Raw genomic sequence first — 13,616 nt, forward strand, 5'->3', positions numbered from 1 at the left:
CGTCATAGCAACAGGTAATCTGCCTTTCCTTTTGTATGCTTGATTACTCTCTCTGACTCAAGGCTCTGTCTGGGTCCGTGTGTCTTAAAAGGGTGGGGCTGATGATATTGATCGGCATTTCGACAGGCCACTCCATCAGGGCTGTTGACTCAGTTTTGGGGTGGACAGGGTGTGGCCCTTTTCTTTCAATCAAAAAATCAGGACAGAGCCTCCTCAGTGAAAGATTTAGATAGTTTCACCTTCCTTAAAAGCAGTTTCACCTTCCTTAGAAATATAAAATAAAAATTAAACATCTGAGAATGCATTAATCACATCCATGTGAACCAAACACTGGGTGGGTTTAAAAGACCTCAAAAATCTCATAACTGGGAGAAATCAGATTACTGCAATAATCTGATCTAATATGTCTTTGCTATTGTCTGTAATCTGATATAAATAAAGACGGTTGACAGCCTGATTCCAGAACTTGTTTTCAAGTACAAAAGGACTTGGACTTTTCTTAAGACATTGTTTTATCTTGTTGAATTTAGCCTAACTTCTTGTGTTTAAATTGTCTGACAGAGTTTCCATTCTACACGGTAAAAACACCCTTTATTCATTCAAGAGAAATTCACAGTTCAGAAAACACCATCTGCTTTTCACTTCAACTAAAACAAGATTTGTTTTACACATTATCAAATGAAAGGATACCAAAAAACAACAACCGAATGATAAATAAATAAAAGGTATTTGGAGTTTTTGATGCTTTCACATTCACCTGAAAAATCCCACTGGGCAGAAACATCTATTAGATATGCGTAATGCATCCAACACATTGGACATCACCGTTTAGATCTCCAGCAGACGACTTTCCCACAGCTGACGGCATCGCAGTCCCATCATGCGTGGTAAACAAGCCGACATTTTTCTTGAGGAGAATTAGTGTTGGCAAAATAAGGCAATTAAATAACATAAATAATATTTTAGAAGATGCATCAGTTGTGGTTTTGGATGGTTCAAAGTCAATCTTTCACGTTTTTGATGATGCAACGGAGGACAGTAGACTTGAAGACTCATGCAACAAGATCCGCACTGATAAAGCACAACCTGATGGTGTCTAGAAAGAGGATCACTCTGAGGAAAGTGACCGGCACACACGCTCCAGCCTGTCTGTGTTGCTATGTACATTATTATATGTATTTCAGGCCATATCTGTGTTTTCCAAATGTCTCCAGTTGGGTTTTGACTGGTCAAATTGTTGAGATAGGTAGGTAGATGCGCTTTTCTGCATAAATGTTCTGTTCACACATGAAGTTGGATATAAATGTTGGATTGTTGCTTTGATGCAAGTTTCTGAGACATTTTAACCCAAAGTAGATATTAGTAGAAACGTTTTCTGCCATCACTGAAGTTGCAAAATGGGAAACATCATCAACCAGATTAGGACTTTCCCTAAAGTGTTTTCTTTACCACTTAGAGGACATGTGGTGAACCAGTCCTTCATCTTCTGACCCTTCACCAAAGCTAAAGAGCAGCAGCTCTGACTCTCCTCTCCCTGTCACTATGGCCTGCAGCATTTTAGAGCAGGCTCGTGTTTTGAAGGCCTTTGTTCCTGTTTGCACCAAGCGTGGCCTGCAGCACGGAGGTGTCTTTGTTGCTCTAAATTGTCCCTTTGTTGCATCTCTGGGCGCTGAATTGCTCTTTGTGTTTGCTGACTGATAAAGCTTGCAAACAGTCACCACAGTCACACACATGTGTGCAAACACAGATACACAGCCAGAGGTGTGGATAACGACGTTACGTCCACATATTTCACACTCACAACCCCACCTGGAATACAGTAGAGCCAGAATAGTTCTTTCTCATGTCCCATCTGATCCTCGGGAGGTCGTGCTCGATTGGTAACTCTCAGGGAGCGTGGACTGTCTCGTATTTGCATTTTTATGGCCTGATGTAGAGAGCTTGTGAGGATGATTAAATTGTTGGTTTCTGCACATCGGGAGCACCTCTTCATACTTGACACACACATGTTCACTGGATTATTAGATTAATGTAGTTACGAAATCGAACCCGTTCATCTTGTTGCTCTGTTCATCCACCTCCTCTTGGTTTCTTTGCGCTTTCTTGACCTCTCGGCTTCTTGTCTCTAATCCCCGGAGTGCACTCTGGTTATTTTGTCCGCACACCACATCTGCCCGCTCTCCTGCTTTCAGCTTGTGTGTTTGTTTTTTTTTTCTTTTTGGGGAGGGGTAAATGTCAGAGTAAATGTCTCCTGGTTGTTGGGCAAAAGCAGGAGCCTCTGTTGCTAAAGCAAACACTCACCCGGACAGATAACAACCACAAGCCTTCTGTTTTCCGCAGGCAGTTTATTTGCACACAAATACATAGACGGCACGCCCACGGGCGCTAATGTCAGACATAAACAGAAGCCGGAAACATATGTGCATGAAGGAGAAACAAAGAGGCTCCACTGAATGGGTGTTTCCTGATCACACAGAAGATGCACCTGTTCATCACAGCAGGTAAGGACATGAGGAGTGGGTCTCTGAGTGCGTCCAGCGCATGAGGCAGTCTGTGTGTGTGCGCTGACATCACTGGAAAGCAGAGCTGCAGCTGGGGTCAGGGGTCAACAGTGTGTGTGGCCTCCAGACGCGGTGTGGAAAGCTGGCAGGTGTGGAGGATGTCGCTGAAAACACAGTGATGACGTATGCTTCCTGTGAGCCGCTGAAAGAAAAGCAGATAATGATGTTCAGCTCTTGTTTGTTCCGTGGGAGAAACGCAACAAACTAAATACATCAAAAAGCGCAATCTACCATTCTGAACAAAATTAATATACTGTACCTCTGGTTTCTGTTACTGAGAACAGCAGATATTCCTATAAAGAAAACCACATTTGACATATGAATAAATGTGAATGTCTCAGCTTGGTGTTACACTTGCCGTAAAAAGAATTAAGTAAAACCTTATTCCCTTCTTTAAACTTTATTTAAAATACAGGGTTGTGTCAAAAAGGGCATCTGACAAATAACTCTCTGCCAAACCACCTGTGCAAATCAGTGAAAGGATGATTCACCGTGGCGACCCTGGATAGGATGTGCCGAAAGGTGAGACATTTTTTTTGTTTTTGTGTAATAATCAAACAAAAAAAAAACGATTACAAGTCCCAACAATGAAATAAACAGCCTAAGTATTTTACTGTTTTAGGGAAAGATAAGATAATTACGGTGGCCGAGAGGTGCAAGACACGTTTACATTGAAGATACAATTTGTACTGGGATTTGTTGTCGGTTGTATCTTAAATGTAAACGTGTCTTGCACCTCTCGGCCACCGTAGATAACGCTTTTATGACGCCCTCAGTAGGGAAATTTATTGCATGACAGTTTTCAATAGGAGCAAAACAAAAACTAAAAATGTATATAATAAGTACAAATATGTAATGCATCACACATTCACACAATCGTGTGGGGAGAAGGCATTTGGTTATTACACCACGAGGCAGAAACAGCAGTATTCCACATTCTCAAAGCTTAAATCAAACATATTGGAACAATGCAAAACTGTTGAATAAGTTTATTATAAATCTTGAACACTGATCAGTTTCTATTTTTGTAAATTAATTAAATTCACGATTGTTCAAAAATTTAGAACTCCATTTGTTTGCCTTGTGGATAAAGTTATACAATTTTACCAAGACTGAAATACAGTAGTTCTCATGCTAATCATTGGAAAAAAGTGTATTTTTTTATCTTCCATCTGCTCCTTTTTGTTCATTCTATGCTCCTTGTGGAATTCAAATGCAGTTTTTTTATTTTATTTTCCACCTTTATGACTTGAACCACCTTCCCCCATGACTGAAAGGCAAGCTGACCCCCCCCTCCCCAAATATATTTCTTTATATTTTCTGGTTGATGTTTGAGTTGTGGAGCTTTTTAATATTGCCTAGTTATGTTCAATGTTTTGGAAAATGGCTTAAGAAATGCTCTCCTTTATCCCTCCTTATACATTCATGTCGTGCTGAAGTTTACTGAGGCTTTTTTTTTTTTTAAACGAGATCCTTTTCATTTCTCTAGACGGTAGATTTGCTGCACAAAAGGCCCAAACCACCATCCCTCCACCTCTGTGTTTTAAACTGGTTAGGTGTTCCTGCTGAAACTCTGAGCACATTTTAGTAAAACATCTCTCCTTTGGTCTCATCATGTCTTTTCTTTATTGGCAGCTTTGGGACTCTCTGCTGTGCATCTGGGACAAGTGTTCACCTTTCTGGAACTCTCCTGAACAAACCGTGCTTTTTCTGTCTTTTCTAGCCTTCGGGGTTTGAGGTGTGCTTTCTGGATCATTTTAATTACTTTTAGAAACATCATTTCCCAGAAGCATTGCAATTTTTTGGGGGGAAATGATTTCCATCAGTGAGGCAAAAATCAATGGCTGGATCTTTCAGCACAACAATGTCCCCAAACCCATTGCACGGGCAATGAAGGAGGTGCTGCATTAAAAGCATTTCAAGGTTCTGGAGTGGCCAAACCGGTCAACGGACCTCAATCCTACCTGGGGCGAGACGTAAAGCCGAGGTTGCCTGGTAACCGCCCCACTTTTGGCCCACTGTCCATGCCAAAAAGAACCTTTTAGCATAGGTCTCATGAGTATCTTTAGTAACCATGTGTTACTAATAAAGATTACACTTCAAAATTTTACAAATATGGCAGAAAATTACAAAAAGGTCAAGACATCTTGTTTCATTTTACCTTAGATAAACAGTGAAATTATAAAATAAAAATGTTTTGAAGGTGAAACTAAAAATCTTATCCATCAAGAAAGATGTTTGATTAGTGTGCAAATGTCAGGATCATCACTGCTAATATTATAAGCAGAGGCATTTTAAAAGTCATTTCAAAGTGATTGATCTGGATATTCAAACTGATGGTTCTGCCAGCCTTAAATTGAGAGTAACTGGAAATGATACATCTTTATCAAGATGTATTATAGTTTCCAACTTGACAAGAGCGATTCACAACCAGTTATGGTGGAGAGAATCCAGTAATTTTCCAAAATAAAACATATTTGGGAATCTGATTATGAACAAAACAGGCACAATGTTAGTTATGTATACTTTCAGTGGGGACTGGTACCAAGTCACCCACAGACCGGTGCCGGTCCACTGCCCAGGGTTGGGGACCGCTTGTTTTGATGACACTGTTCTTAACTTTTCCTGAAATATGTCTCTTGAAACAAATATTCGTATTTATAAATTATTACAGAAAAAGTGGTCATTTTGAATGTTTTTTCTTCTCTTGTTGCAGCAAAGAAGTACCGGTAATAAAAGTACACAATAACGTCTGACGTTCTGTTTGATAAGAGAAAAGTCACAAAAATAGCAGGACCTTAATTATTTTAATTATTTGCCCCTCAGAAAAGGTGCATTTATCAACTCAAAACTATGACTAAAGACAGAGCTTTCAAAGGATTTGATACCTAAGTAAATGGATGTTCACAAGAGCTTATGGTACTCTGATGAGTAAATGTAGTTAAACGTCGTGTCGGTCTGAACTGAGGTCTACTGAAGCCAAAACGATGATGAAGAGGGCAGTGTTTCATCACTGACATCATTTTCTGAGACTGATTCAGAACAGGCGAGGGATGTGCAGTTCCTGATCAGGCCTCTAGGTGGGGCTGCCGATGCAGGCATCCATAATAGAAAAATAATAATAATCAAAAATACAAAGAAAACCTATTTATTTATTCAGAAATTAAAAAAACAAATGCCATACAGATGTATTTACAATTTGGTAAAAAAAAGTCCACAATGTATGGATTATGGTTTGTATGTGTATTACAGATTTAGTGTTTACTTCAAGTCTTTTGTAAAATACTTTTAGATCTTGAAATCTTTGCTTGCTTGTTTACTCACAAAGTTCTACAGCAATAATAAAGCTGTTTACTGTAAGATAATTCTTTATTTTTAGTTTACTTAAAGGGCTTAAACTCTGCAAAAGAACCACTTTTCTTATAAAATATGAGTTATTTACGCAGCTAACTTTCCTACATGGAAGTAAGACGACTCGATCTCTGAGGCCTCGGCAGAGTGTCTGTGTTTTGCCCACAAAAAAAAAAAACATCTGAACTTTTTGCAAACACGGATTTGCATATTTTGGAGTCTCACAAGAACGTTGTGCTGATCACCACTAGCTCCATGTAGAATGTGGGTGTGTTTGTTCTTGCCTGGGGGCGGTGCAGGCAACACAAACTCCTCCTGGATGGGGCCGTCCCTCACTTGTCTACGTCATCAAGTGAGAACCACCTATTTCCGTTGATTGGGAGGTGCTGGTTCTCAGAGCACAGGGTTTTAGAGGAATAATCAGAGACGTTCATGGATCAAAATGCTGCTTTGGGATTGTTTTTTATGAGGAATTAATATCAATAAACACTTAAAAGCTCAAAAAAGGGACTTTGCATGATAAAGGCACTTTAAAAAAAATTTTTTTGTTTGTTCAGAACTAAATGTGTTGACATTTCAAGAGTGTGGGAAGAATTGTTGCTGTTCTTCATTTCTAGTTCACATGTAGAAAGTGTTTTTGTAATGTGTAAGTGTGTCTCCTTCTCTGGTCATACAGAGGGGAAGAATACAATACAGCAGAGAAGCTGGCCCACGTCCACAACCCGTCTCATTACCAGCTATCTGTGGTTCCGCCAAGACCGAAGGCTGGCCTAGGGGCCAGCACCGAACCTCCCTCCCCAGGTACCGGTGAGATGGTTAAGCCCCAGGGCTTCAGAAAAGGGAGTCCAAGCGATCGAGCACCACAACAACCAGTTTGGAGTGGGTCTCAAATGTAACTGGAATACCCCTTCTCTTCTTTACGCTTTATCATTTAGGAAAGCTCTACTTCATTAAAAAAAAACATTTTTAATGTTTAAAAAATATTCATTTCGTTTTTTAAAAATCTTTTTTTGACTATTAGGTGTTTCTGATATTTTGTTTATTTTTACATTTACATATTATTGTATCATTACTACCCCCCCCCCCCCCCCCCCCAAATGATAACTTTCATTCGATATATTTGTTTGAACTTTGAATCATATTTACTTTGTGCAATGTCATTCAAGGAGTGCACGGAGAGCTGGTGTGAGTGAATCTGTGCACACTGCAAGCTAGATTCCACTATTTATTTGCTTGTTGTTTGTTGTTATGTCTCATCTGCTTTTTATTATATTTTAAAGCCTGATACCCTCTAAAGACCCTCTTGGCTTGTCTTCACGTTAAAATGTTTAAATGAAATGTGTAGTGTTCCCCTATGGCCACAAGGGTGCAGTGTTTCCTTTCCTCTGACTTCAGTTTCCCATGTCTGCTGTCATTAGGCTCAGTGAAACATCTATCTGTTGATGCATTCGATTCGTGTGTTTGAATCATGGTTTTCATGTTCCTGGCTCTTCTTTAGGCTTTCAGCAGCAGTGTGTGTGTGTACAAAGTGCACGTGTGCCCAGAGGATTCATTCATTCTTGCAATTCATACCAGGGCAATAAAGCGGGCTTGCTCCAGTAGACTGTGATATTGTTTTTGGAATGTTCTCTGAGAGGATTTTTATGGTTTTCTTTTATTTTTCCCCCCAGTTAAGTCTCCTCTGGGACTGAAAACCTTCCTCAACAGGCAGTCAGGACATTCAGTCCCCCCCCCCCCCCCCCCCCCCCCCCCCCCACTGACAACAAATCTAATAAAGCCTGGACCCTTCACTGGGCCTTCTCATGTCTCTCTGACAGCTGAAGTATTTCTCCCTGCATGGCAGAAATTAAAAATTTAGACAGTTCTGCATTTAAAAAAAAGTGATCTTTATCAGCTTGGAATGTCTTGAAAGTGTTGGTAACTGAGCGGATTCACACGTGCTCACTCGTGAAAAAGTTACATGCAGCTAACATACGCAGTCTGAGATTATCAGAACTAAAGATCAGAAACTGCAGATCATTTAGTAATGAAAACTTTCAGCCAATTTACACGCAAATCTATGGAAAGAAGTGACATTATAATTGCAGAGTATAAATCTTGATGCAAGAACTATGTGCCTCGTACAGGTAATCCATTTGACATTTGATGCATAATTGTATCTATTCTTTCCCAAGGTGCGTCCTGTGCAAACATGAGGTGGACCTGCTGTGCACGGCATGAATCTTGACACAGACGGAGTTCAGCCTGCTCTTTGCTGAAATTAAGATCGCAAACGTGTTAATATTTACAGTTTTGATACAGGTTCTCTATGAAAGGTTGACATTCACATTCAGGGCACTTCAGGGTTTTGTAGTTAAACAAATAGTATAAAAGATGAAGTGAAGGTACAAGCCCTTTAAAAACAAACGTCACAAAAACACACTTCAGACAGAACGTTGCTGTGATGCCTGGTGGGCACTAAGATGAATCTGAACCTACAGAGAAATCTTTGTTTTAAGTCACTGCAATGTGATGTTTGGTTCAAAATGAGGCCAAAATAAAACCATAAAAATCTGAATTCTTTTCATTTGGAAGACTGAAAACTTGGATTTGTTTTTAAAATTGGTCAACTGTTTATCGGGAGCAATCCAGAATTGCTTCAGTCACTAAAAGTGCGTAAGGAATCTCTCATTAAAAATCTCTTCCCACAAGTCACCTGCAGGCGAGCCGAACTTCTGCTGTGGACCCAAAAAGGTTAGAGGCTAGACCAAAAGTCTTAAAGCCCCCATGCAAAGAAAATGTTTTGAGTTTTTGACATATACTTGTATTTTATTTTATGAACGACTACAAATGTGATTTAAAAAAAACATCACTTCTTTTTTGCATTTGTGAGTATTTCTCCTTTTAAATTGCTGTCAAACTGTTGCAAAGATGCTCGGTTTGAATTAATGAACACCCAGGAGTGCACGTTCATAGCACAAGCTCCTTGATCTGCCCCGTCCAGCGTGCACAAGCTCAGGTGTGAGAGAAGAGAAGATGGCACATTACTGCATTCCCTGCACCCGTTTTAAGTGCGTCCACGCAAGAAAACAATCCAGGAACTTTTTTATCATTGCCTTGATGAAATTAGACAAAGTTCAGGAGGACCAAGCAGGCTGGCTCCCCATCCTGCAGAGGACGAGAAATTAAAAATGACTGTTTGTGCCCACGGCCAGAATTAAATGACGAGTCTTTTATGTACTGGAATAAAGCTGTGAAAGAGAAACCCTGGAATAAGATTTACACCGCGTTTGCATTTCTCACCAAGCCTCTTCCAATTGAAGGTGGCTAACATGAACTAGTAAACAGTAGAAAAAGAGAAAGAAGCCACTCCCTGGTTGTCTGGTGCTGGTCCGGTGTGAACACCACGGGCTGAATGTGCGTTCATGAAACTGCGTTCTTCAACGTGCAACACATGCCTGGTGTGAACGTATCACACCAGGCATTAAGCTGCGTTAACACCAGCCTCGGTCAACCCGCGTTGAAGGGACCACTCCCAATGAAAAAGTCTATGTATGTGCGTTTTTCTGGGCTCCGTGTTCAAAACTCTTGTGTTCACAAGTTGCTACGCAAGTTTTTAAGTCTGTTTTTGGGCGCTATGTAAAAAATGCACAGCCATTGAACACGCAGTAAAAGTTACGTCTGTTGAACTTTGACCAATCGGTGACTTGGATTTGGTAGTGACGTATGGGCAGTGTCCTTTTCAAAACACTGAAGTGCCAACTGTTTGGAAATTGGTCACAGAGGAGAAATTAAGAATTGCAGTTTGTTCCTGGCTGGAATTCTACGACACCAAGTCTTTCATATGTCGGAATGGAGCTGTGGAAGAAAAAGCCTGGAGCAAGAGTCACAAGATTTGCACCACTTCGACGCTTCATACCAAGCCTCCTCCAACTAGTCCACGAGCTAGTATCGGGTAGCGACTGTCCAGTGTAAACGCCGTGCGTTCAAGAACCTGGAGCGTTCTTGAATGTGCATCACATGACCAATGTGTACGTAGTATTAAAGAAGATCAGGTATTCAGTAAAAGGATACGATTCAAACTTGTTCAGGTCTCTGCATCTCTGTGTCAGTTCTGCTGATGAGTCGTGAAATCAGAAGAACTTCAGGTGTTAGTTTCTCTGTGTAACCAGAAATAACCGTGTGCAGCTGCCACGTTTCCTTTAAGTTAATGATAAATGGTGTTTTCTGCCCATAACAGCTTGGACAGGCTCCCCACTGCAACCCTTCCAGACCCTTCTCAGAAAACAAACAGGGTTTGATCTTCACAACACATATTTGTGGAAGGCTGTAATGGTCTGAACTCTGCATGTTTTGAGCCCAAACATAAATCCTGCTTCAAAGAAACCTTCCCAAGGAATTTTGGTTCAGAATTTTACAACCAATTCCTTCAAACCTCTGTGAAATTGATCTTTGCTGTCCAGGAAACCCCATCCTCCTCAGTTGTGTCTTTCTTCAGGATGCATGAAGAGCGTGCATGTGACAGCTCCATCCCTTCCCGGGGAGCACAAAACGCCACAGCTTTGATGCAGACGACTGCTGGTAAATCAGGCAGTGTTGTCCACCGTGTTGTGCACCTCATGCAGAATTCTGGAAGAGCACTTTTTTTTAATTGAGAAGAATAAAAAATCTAACAGACTTTCAAATTGCACAAGAGAATATTTGATTCACAACAGAAAAAAACCATATATGCTTTGGGGCACAGAAAGGGAATATGTCCATATTAGATTATAAAGTTTTACACTTTCATCTTATGAATGGTACTGTATCCTGGTCACTAAATGTTGCAGCTGAACCAGTTGTGACCAAATAGCCAAAAAGCTATGCTTCAGATCTGTTGCAATCCTTTGTCAGTCCACAAAACTAGACCAAGTGAGCGAGGAGCCAAGTTCTTGGATTTTACCTGTTTAAACCAAGACACTCTTTCCCCTTTTACAGTCAATTTTGTGCTACAAACTCTTCCTCTTTTCTGGAAGTTCTCCTCCTCACCAGCTCCTCAACCTGGTCTGCAGAAGCACGATGGTCTCTCAGAAAATTCTAGTGTATCCAGTGACGTTAAGAAATTATTCTTTTTTCATCTCTGAGTGTTGTTCTTATTCATTCATCTTGTTCAAAACACACATTTTAAATGTAAAAAAAAAGTGTCTTAAACACCCAACTTTTGTGATTTTGGATTGCAACAGATAAGCAAATATTTATGGTCTGCTGTAAACTTGCAGACTATGGGGGGCAGCTGTGGTGCAGAAGTAAGAGGAGTCAACTCTTGATCAGAAAGTCCTGGGTTCCCGCTCTGCCTGTCTGTGTCAAAGCACCCTTGGTGGAGACACCAAACCCCACATTGCCTTTGGTGGGCATTTCCCTGCAAAGCCAGCCATCTGTGTGAATGTGTGTGCGGGAATGATTGGAACTGTGACTGTGTTTAGCACCTCAGGCCTTCACAAAGGTAGTACAAGTATAGACCATTCCTTTATGAAGGCACACTGCGTTTATTATGTTACCAGAGCAGCAAAGATCGTCGGGAAATACGAGGAGCTTTTAACAAGAGTTTGGAGGGAAAAGGCTCCAGGAAAAAGTTTAACATTCGCTATTGTATTTTAAATAACCACCCACATAGTATGTCAGTGATATAAAAATGTAAAAAGGGTTGAAAAACAGTATCATTACTCAACGGCTGTTTAAATGTAGAAAAAAAATGAGCTCATTTCAAATTTGCCACTGATATCAAAGCAGTTGGGACAGAGACAACAATGGCTGGCGATGAAAGAAATTATAAAAATGATTCAGATGTAACAATATTCAGCAACTACCTAAATAATTTAACATCAGATCTGTAACATGAATAGTTTTTAAGGGATGTCTTAGAGAGGCCAATACAAAGATGAGCAGAGATTTTCTAAAAACTAAGTGGTGGAATCATTTAAAAACAAATTTCCTCACCATCAAAATAAAAAAAAACCATAAAAAAACGATCCACGTGTGCTAATCACAGACAGAAGACACTGAAAAGGAGACCTTCCAGCATGTTCTATGTGTTCAGTTCAAAGCCAGCATCTCTAAACTTTTTTGGGGGGGGGGCAGTGCACTTGTGTAAACAGCTTGCCTAATGCTGAAAGGTCTAGAAAGGTTTTAGAGCAACATCTGCTTCCCTTCAGACAGAGTCTGTTGCAGAGGGCCTCAGCAGGAGCATGCACAACCAGACTGCAGCCACACAACAGCATGTCTTCATCCCAGAGGAGCCGCTGCTCTGCCAGCCCCGTGGTAGAGTGTCTGCCCTCAGGCTGGAAGAGAATGGTGGACACTTCACACTCTAAACCACCAAACTGTCCTTGAGTGCGATGGGGATTGCCCCATCAAGTCGGAGATCAGATGTGGAGAACCTTTTGACTCATTAGCACAGCTGGGCACAAACCGCAATTATTAAGTTCTCCTCCATGATCAGTTTTCAAATGGTTCCCTTTGGAATGGTTCCCTGTGCAATATAGGATGTGCCATCCATACGTCACCACCAAATCTGAATTCCTAACTGGTTCAAGTTTGACCTGGCATTAAATGGATGCGTGTTTTGCAGATAGAGCACGAACAGTCTTAAAAATAAGCGTAGCTACGTTTGAATGTGAGAGTTTTGAACGAGGAAGCCTGAAACATGCTTAAGCCCCATTTATATAGACTTGTTATTGAAATTTGTCGCTTGAACGCTCGCTGTCAAGGGCAGCGTGAACGTAGCTCCACACAGACGTCCATAAACTCCTAACTTCTACAAGAGGGAATATTTTCTCAGTCAAAACACTGTATCTCTCTCTTCTGCTTGAAAGAAAAGATTGGCTGGTGTGACATAAAAATCGTTGTTTTTTGAAAACAGGTCAAGGTCTTATAACCGCATTTATCATATTTGATGCACACATTTTTGAGCCCCCTGCTGCATGAGCACGATCCAAACTTTCCTTGAAAACCCCGTTGTATTTAACTCTGTTAGTTTGTCTTTTGGTGAGAAAAACTTATCGGTTGATATTCATTTTTTTTAAATGACTACTTGTTGTATTGAAAGAATGTAAAATTTGTTGACAATTAATTCTCTATAATACAGTTACACCATGTTAAAAAATTGAGACAGTAGGTAAATAAGGTGCTTTTTTCATGAACACTTAGATCAATAATTTTATGTCTTAAACTAACTTTGTTGTGAGCCAAATCGTAGCAAATCCCCCAATGTATCATAATTAGGGGTGTGAGGATTAATCCATTAATTGATTTCTGTTCCTACGATCCAACCAGATCAATCTATCTGAAGCAGAATCCAACCGAATTGACCAATACCATTAAAAAATTGTTTTAAAATGAGATAAATTGATTATCAAATCTTGGAAAAAACCCTTTGGATTGAGGTTTATAACGTTAAAAATGAGTAAAGAATCATTTAAGTTAAATAAATCATTTATATCCATATTGGAAAATACCATTTGGATTGAGGCATGGTAGAATATTCTACTAAAACATAAAAACTACCAAGTGCATCACAGGAGACAACACAAGTGATGTCAGTAAAAACTGATCAGTCCATCATTCCAGCCCAATGTGTGGAAACACTTTGAATTTAGCAAAGACATGGGACCATCCAGTGTGCTAGAATGTTCTAATCATGTTCCCTTTGGATTATTTGGATGCCATTAAATGTTATTTACTTGTTTG

At 40.2% G+C, this 13,616-nt stretch overlaps 1 long non-coding RNA gene across 1 annotated transcript; it reads left to right on the plus strand.

Moving 5' to 3' along the window:
• Positions 1–1,131: 1,131 nt before the first annotated feature.
• On the plus strand, positions 1,132–6,077 carry LOC105354006. Its single transcript, XR_002290034.2, has 4 exons — positions 1,132–2,501; positions 2,977–3,083; positions 4,051–4,112; positions 4,197–6,077. It is a non-coding gene; the product is annotated as an uncharacterized LOC105354006 (long non-coding RNA).
• The last annotated feature ends 7,539 nt before the right edge of the window (positions 6,078–13,616 follow it).

The sequence above is a fragment of the Oryzias latipes genome, chromosome 4, assembly GCF_002234675.1.
Source record: "Oryzias latipes chromosome 4, ASM223467v1".
Classification (NCBI taxonomy): Eukaryota; Metazoa; Chordata; class Actinopteri; order Beloniformes; family Adrianichthyidae; genus Oryzias; species Oryzias latipes.